At 31.2% G+C, this 7,822-nt stretch overlaps 1 long non-coding RNA gene across 1 annotated transcript; it reads left to right on the forward strand.

The window, feature by feature from the left end:
* The first annotated feature begins 4,641 nt into the window (after positions 1-4,641).
* Positions 4,642-7,215, forward strand: LOC136988165 (uncharacterized). Its single transcript, XR_010882725.1, has 2 exons — positions 4,642-4,841; positions 6,633-7,215. It is a non-coding gene; the product is annotated as an uncharacterized lncRNA (long non-coding RNA).
* Positions 7,216-7,822: the final 607 nt, after the last annotated feature.

A 7,822-nucleotide genomic window follows, 5' to 3' on the forward strand; every position in this document is an offset into this window, starting at 1 on the left:
CTTTCATTGGTCCGATTGCAGTCGATCTGCGCAGAATCGTTAGCGTTTACGTAATTTCGTATACTATATAAAATAATCAGAAATCAAAATTTAAAAAATATATATTATTATTTTTTTATAATAATAAGTATAATAATATTATTATTATTATATTTATATGCGAAATACAATAAACTGAAAAACATTTTTTAAATTATTATTGTATTTATTTTTTAAATCTCGATTTAAAAAAAGTTAGTCTTATTGAACACTATGAATTTAACTGTATTGTATTAAATGAATAACTACATTTTATACTTTATAAATAATAAAATACAAATTAATACGAGATTAGTATTTAAAAATAATGTACTGTACACGTAGTTGTTTTCGTAAGAATGATTAATTTCGTAATTTGCTGACGTGTTTTCTACTTTTATTTATTTATTTATTTATTTATTTATTGACTCTCCGCCCTGTAGACAGTAAAGTGGGCATTTTTCGAGTCATCGCGGATTCGGCTAGGGACGCAATGGGGATACCGGATGGTAAAAGATGGTCCCGATATATCCGAAACGAAAAATTCCTGGGAATTTTTGACCACGCAGATTCGAACTCGGGTCTTCTAAAGTGACAGTTTGCTATTTTAACCGCTTCAGCCATCCTGTCGGCACCAAAAAATACTAAAAACTATGTCGGGTCGTATCTAAAAGGGAATAAAAAGTATACAGAAAACAGAAATAAATTTTAATATAATTACAGCATGAAATCGTTCAATTTATGAAAGATTGCTAAATAGTGTTACATTTCTACTCTTTTTTTCAATTGTCATACAAAGTAATCAATAAATATTTAGATATCTCGAGTCAACGGTCAATAAAAAATGCAGTGTGTCTAGATAGGCTTACCAGACGTCCCGTTTTGATCGGGATTGTCCCGGTTTGACGATGTTGTTCCAGCGTCCCGGCCAGTTTGTCATTTTGTCCCGGTTATTTGGTAAATTTTAAAAGTGTCGAATATACAAGAAGTAAAAATAGTGCAGCCTCGGGTAAAATGACAATTTGGCAATTACCCATCTGTTACACTCACTATTGCAAATCTAAATATTTCGTAACTAGATCTAAGTACTGTTAATGTTGTCTAGATGTTTTCCCCAAAATTTATAGGAGATGGCCTAATAAATTTAGATGTTTCATTTTGTCATTCAGATATTTTTTCACAGAACTTATAATAGCACGTAGCCTGTGAGATCCAGATATGTTTATTTCATTTTTTTAGATATTTTGTTTCAATTAGAGTTTTCAACATTGAAACTTACACTAGCCACGTCATTGCTGCGCGTGTCATATCTTAGTGGAGTTCAAATTGCTGGTTGGCATTTGCGATTATTTTGTACTGTACTGTACATTAAATTCATTTAATCTCTAAAATGCCAAAAAGAAACCATGTTTTTACTGATGATTGAAAAAAGTCTGTGATCGTATTGACCAAGTGAAATATGAACTGTGCTTTTCAGAATTTCAGTAACTCATGGTGGGCGTTCAAACATTAAAAATCACTTGAAATGTGCGAAACATAAGGCAAGCAGTAGGAACGTCCTCAAATGTATTGTCGTATTTTAAATGTACCGATTTAAGTGACAAAAAATTTTTTTAAAAGTTCACACTAGTGATAAATATTAATAACTTCTTAATAATAAGATATGATTAGTTCAAAATTGTTTTTAACTCGTTGTTTTTGTTAACAACTACTTTATTTAGCCTTTTCAATCATAGGTACAGTACTTATCCTAGTAGGCTTAATTTTCTGTTGCGAGTATTTTCTCAAAATTGTCCTGGTTTGAGAAAAAAATATTATGGTAAGCCTATGTCTAGATACATAATTTTTTGTCAGTAATATGTCATAAAAAATGTAAAAATGATGCTAGGAACACTGAGTAAAGATATCTTTTTTAAAACTCTTTCCGCCCTGTGGACACTAAGAGGGCCTCTTTTAGCAAGCCCATTATGGGTTCGGCTAGGCCCACAATGGGGCGGCTGGGTGGTGAGGAAAGTTTCCGTAACCCCTCCCCTTGTCTGACTTTTTCCCACTTGTCATAATCCCCTTCCCCTCTTCCAGTGCGGACAACATTTATGGACAGCCCTAATAGGCATAATTGTGGAAGGGTTGACTCCTACAGTAATGCTTAATTAGCTAATGCGAAATATTAATCAATCAACAGTTTGAGCAATTCTGTTGATTGAATTTATTGATGAAAAACGCAAGCGCAGTGTTAATGCGTTTATTAAATACTTTTAATTTACAATAAGATTAAAATTTTACAATAAGAATATTGATAGCAAAAGCGATTTTATTTTTTACTCTTTTCACTCTTGGACACGAAAACTTTTATTCATACTTATCATGGATTCGACCAGGCCAACAATGATGGTGGCGGCTTGATGATAGGGCACGAGATCCAATGTATCTGGATTAACTCACCAGTGTAAATTTCTAAGCCGATTCAGACAAACTTAGCCTTAGTTTGGTTTGGCGGGATACAATAAAGCAACACATAGAGATGCCTTCCGGGAAGACTTTCTGTGGTAAACTGGCTGTATTTAAGTGTTAGATATGTGGAGAAAAAACCCGAAAAACACGCAGCCAGCCGGTTGGTTAGACACGAAACCACGACCAACTATTAGCGAGGTTGAGGCCGAAGTTTTAAACGCGAAAACGTGTACATCAGACGTTCAGCGCCGCTTTCCTGTAAGCCTAGAAATTTGACAATGGCGTTTGAAATGTCGAGCATAATTCCACTGACTTTCCAAACACCATTGTCAAACTTCTAGACTTACAGGAAAGCGGCGCTGAACGTCTGATGTACACGTTTTCGCGTTTAAAACTTCGGCCTCAACCTCGCTAATAGTTGGTCGTGGTTTCGTGTCTAACCAACCGGCTGGCTGCGTGTTTTTCGGGTTTTTTCTCCACATATATAACACTTAAATACAGCCAGTTTACCACAGAAAGTCTTCCCGGAAGGCATCTCTACACGTTTTCGCGTTTAAAACTACAGCCTCAACCTCGTTAATAATGCTTATCCATAAGTCTTTGATTCATACTTATATGTTTTTACCTGTTAGTTTATTCTGCCGTTTAGTTGAAAGCCTTTCACTTGAAAGATTCGCATTGGAATTCAGGTCGAATGTTGAGAAATTTTTCTTGGTTGTTCTGATTCGTATAGCTAAATAGGACTACGTCTCTCATTACTCAGACGTTTCATTGCGAACCTGATTGAATTAACGACAGACTAGTTAAAACGATCTCTTTAAACCATATAGTAGAAAGAGTTTTAAATATATATATACAGCAGTAGTACCGAAAGAGGGACTAATTCAAAAATTAAAAATATTTGAATTAATAAATACTTTCTATTAACATGCACGATGATTGTATTGTGGACCATCCGCAATACAATCATAAATGTTTTTAAAAACAACGTTTTGAAATTCGACCAAATAAATTTTAATTTTATTTCTGTATCAATGGGGAGGACTTAAGGACCTGTAATCTTCTCCCCTTTGCTGTATACAGTATATATATATCATAATAATGTTCTGAAGAGTTTCTTCTCATTCGCCAGCATATTAGCGATTCACAGTTAATATGCTACGTTATTTATATTTGTTAAATAATATTATTAAGTAAATAGTAATGAAAAATAAGTACAAAAGTGTTTTTCATAAACAAATCGCTGCAATATAAAGCAACACATTTTCATTTCTATAAAAGCAAATTTAATCATTACAGAATACAAACAGAGAATTTTTATGATTATTCTGGAAAATGGCTGTTTAATATTACATAGCAAAAATTCGAGTACATATCGATTTTTAAATTTATAGTGTCTCTGAACATGTTTTGAAACATGAAAGAAAAATATACAAGGTGTCCCATAAGTTGGAAATCTTAGGAGTTCTGTTATCTTTGTTTATTCTTTTGCAGGGTAAAGCATGGTGCTGAGTAATGAAAAACGAATTTAAGTTTATTTTATTGGTGGAGATCCACAGTCAGCAAGAAGTCGCCGAAGAATTTAACAGACTGCACCAGACTTCCCACCAATAACATATAGCTATCTGGATGCAACCTATTAAACTCTTCTCTATGACTGAAAGTCATCACCATTAAAAAACTTGAATTCGTTCCTCCTTATTAAGCGCCATGCTTTATCTGTAAGAGAATAAACTAAGATCAACAGAACTTTGGTTCCAGACTTTTGTGACACGCCCTGTATATGCTTTGATAACTTATATAAGCTACACATAAAAACACATTTATATAATTTATAATTAAACCGAAGTTGAACAAAAACAATATAAACATATGTATATGTTGTTTTTGTTCAACTCCAGTTTAAATTATAAATATGAACATAACATATTCAGACGCAATTCGGTAAATAATTTTTATGTATCAGTCGATTTTAGTTTTTAGAAAATTATTTAAGTCATTTATTATATCTAAATTCGAAATTTTATTTAATAAAAAATATCTGAACATCATACATTAAAAAATTGTTTATTTTGACTTTTTAAAAAATCATTTCATTGATTTTGAATTAAAATTAAAAACCAATAAAAGTATTAGTTCAGAAGTATTTTAAAATGACATCAAGTAGAAGAATTTATTTATAGAAGCATTAATAAAATAAATTAAGCATTTTCACAATAGAGAAGTCGCTGTAGTCTGTTTTCTACACGTTTTCAACTTAATGACGCTCGACAGAGGTTTAACATGAGAAGCGAAACTCAAACATTGCAGAAAATATTAGGAAATGTTAATTCGTTTTCTTTTAAAAAGAATAAATGTCGCAGTAAAATCAGGTTAGTTTTTTCTTCAAGTACTTTTTTTAATTTTAAGAGGAAATTTCATGGTACAATAGTTTTTGTCAAACTGAAATCTGTTGTATAATTTAATTTTTAATTGCAATTGCGTTACAATAGAAAAGTTTGTATTTAATAAAAATTTAGAATGTATTCACGACATTGCATAATTTAATATAGTATTTGTTTTACTAATTATTCTTTCATTTGTAATATTAAATAGAATGATTAGAAAATTATTGTGATTATTCAGAGTAAATAATATAAACTCTTATTACTAATTAATTAGCGCTCTTATATAAACTCTTATTTTGTATAAGAGCGTTGAATTAATTAAAATATAATGTAAATATGTTTACATTAATATATTCTAATTAATAGAAATATAGAAAAATATAAGGCTGCGTTCTGTTATGTAGTTTAACAAATTGGAATAATTGGAACATTAACTCTAAGAAATGAAAATCATGGATTCAATCATAATTATAAGGAAATAATTGCGAAATATTTACCGAAAAACTTTTTATTTAAATGAACTAGATGTAGATTTGTCAGAAATCCCTCGATTCTTTATCATGTGATTCAGCTTCATTAAGTAAATTGAATACGAAATTCTTATTATAAATAATAATAATAAAATGCATAATATTAAAGTTGTGGCAAACTCTATGCCATGAAGATAAATTCTATTGTGCTGGCCCGATGGCCGAGGCGATTACAGACCTAGATTTGAGAGACCCAGGATCGAATGCTAGTGAGTCAATTTTCCAGAAATTTTCATGGGTATGTTGGACTCCGTCCATCACCACGGGACCATGTCGGCCTGACTGGACTCACAATGAGTATGGAAAAAAGTCCTCTCAGTTCCCACGAGACAAAAAAAAACCGAAGATGTAGGATTTTGGGATAAACGCTACACAACACATCTGCCAAGAGGAGAAAGTCCTCTTGGAAAGACTTTCTATCGGAAATTGTCCCCTATGTAGGTGTTAGATCAGGGGTCGCAAACTGGCGTCCCGCAGGCCGGATACGGCCCGTTAAGGCTCTATATCCGGCCCGCGGCCTTGATTTCTTTTCTAAAAATCAATATTTTTAACATCTTGCGGAAATTAAAACGTCAAACTGTTTACATAAGTCATAAAGGCCAACAAAAGGATCTTTGTTAGAGCCTTTTTAAATCACAGTATGTTTTGATTTACCGAATAATATTGAATACGGCTCGCGTCTGATATACATCTATTTGACTGGCCCTTTGCTGCGTTTGAGTTTAAGATCCTTGTATTAGGTACTTCTGAAGAAAACCGGAAAACTCCACGTGGCCACGTGCACGAATCCGCGACCAAGTATCATTCTACTTTCAGTAGCAACTACCGACTGTGTTCAGGGCTTTATCCATCGGTCACTGGTGGGCAGGCGGTTAAGGAGTCAGCCTATCGTTCTGGGGACCGAGGGGCTAATCTGGGCGAGTCTGGATATGTCCGTCACCACCCGGCCATCCCATTGTGTTCATGGCTGAACCCACGATAGGCTCGAATTAAAAGAGTCTCTCTTAGTGCCCACAGGACAGAAAGAGTAAAAAGATTGGTTTTCCAGAAAATAAAATCGAAGATTATTTAAGGACAACTATATTTTGATTAACAATAAAAATGTTTACATACATTAATACATAAATTATTTTTTATATAATTTCTTTTAACCGTTCTCTATAAAAATTAAATAATAGATAAATTAATAATATTATCATCAATTGACCACTTCAAGATATTTCTAAGAGCGTATATTTATTTCCAGTTGTGAACAAGATGACCAATACAAGTCTTATCAGAATTCTGATCAAGTAAAAACAGCGTGGAAAGTAGAAACGGATAAGCAAACAGGACTTTCATATTTCACTCCTGTTAATTCCAGTCTAATTGTAGAATCTTCTTCGTTATCTCGTAAAGAATCTTTAATAAGTATTAATTTTCTTCGATTTAATCTAACAAAAAACCAGAAAATATTGAAGTTTTGCTGTTGTGTACCCAGAAAATGCTTGAAATCCACTGATAATGATATTTATCTCGTATGCCAACAATATACATCGTTTCCACCATTTAAAAATGGAGATTCTGTTATTCTAAAAAGTAGTAATGTGTCCTCAAGAACCGAATGAGCTACATTTTGCATTATTTTATCTACAAAAATAGGCTACATCTGTTAACGTAAATAAAGTTGGAACGCACAGGTGCACTTCATTGCATGTTTACGACATCAACGGATGTTTGCTCAGTAGTATTTTTTCATTATTCATTATTTTATTTTAAAATATTTTAAATATTGGAAGAGCAATTAATGTATAATCTTGAATTTTATGCTATAAAATATTATTTGAAAATTAATTTAAAAATTTATAATTTAATTTGAATTATCAAACTTAATTTTGCTAACTAAACTTTGTTTTTAATAATAAATAAATTTTCTAAAAATTTTATTAAACTGAAATAATTTAAATAATTATTTTATGTTTTGTTTTGTTTAATTTTGTATAAGTTTTGAACTAAAATGAACTAAAAAAATTATTTTTTTAATATAATTGCAATGATAAGTTAGTTTATTCTATATAAGAAATCAATTAGTGGTTATCTCACTCAAACATAATTAAAATTAAAAAGATTAATCAAATATTTTTTTCTATTTTCATTAATTATAGATATTTAAAACTAAAAACACTTTTTTTTACATTAAACAACAACATTTTGTTTTAATATGGAATTTTAGGTATATTATAGAGCTATCAATTCATAAACTATATTAAAACGTATTAAAATAATTATAAAATAGAGACATAGAATGCTTCTTTTGTATGAATTTAATTAAAAGAACGAAATCAAATTTCAGAAACAGTATTTGAATAAGTTATGTTATTCCAGTCAATTTAACTGGTGAGATTTTTCTTCCACGTTTATCTTTTCTACATATTATATTTATTCATAAAAAAATGA

This window comes from Centruroides vittatus, unplaced genomic scaffold (genome assembly GCF_030686945.1).
Source record: "Centruroides vittatus isolate TY-2023 unplaced genomic scaffold, ASM3068694v2 scaffold_324, whole genome shotgun sequence".
Lineage (NCBI taxonomy): Eukaryota > Metazoa > Arthropoda > Arachnida > Scorpiones > Buthidae > Centruroides > Centruroides vittatus.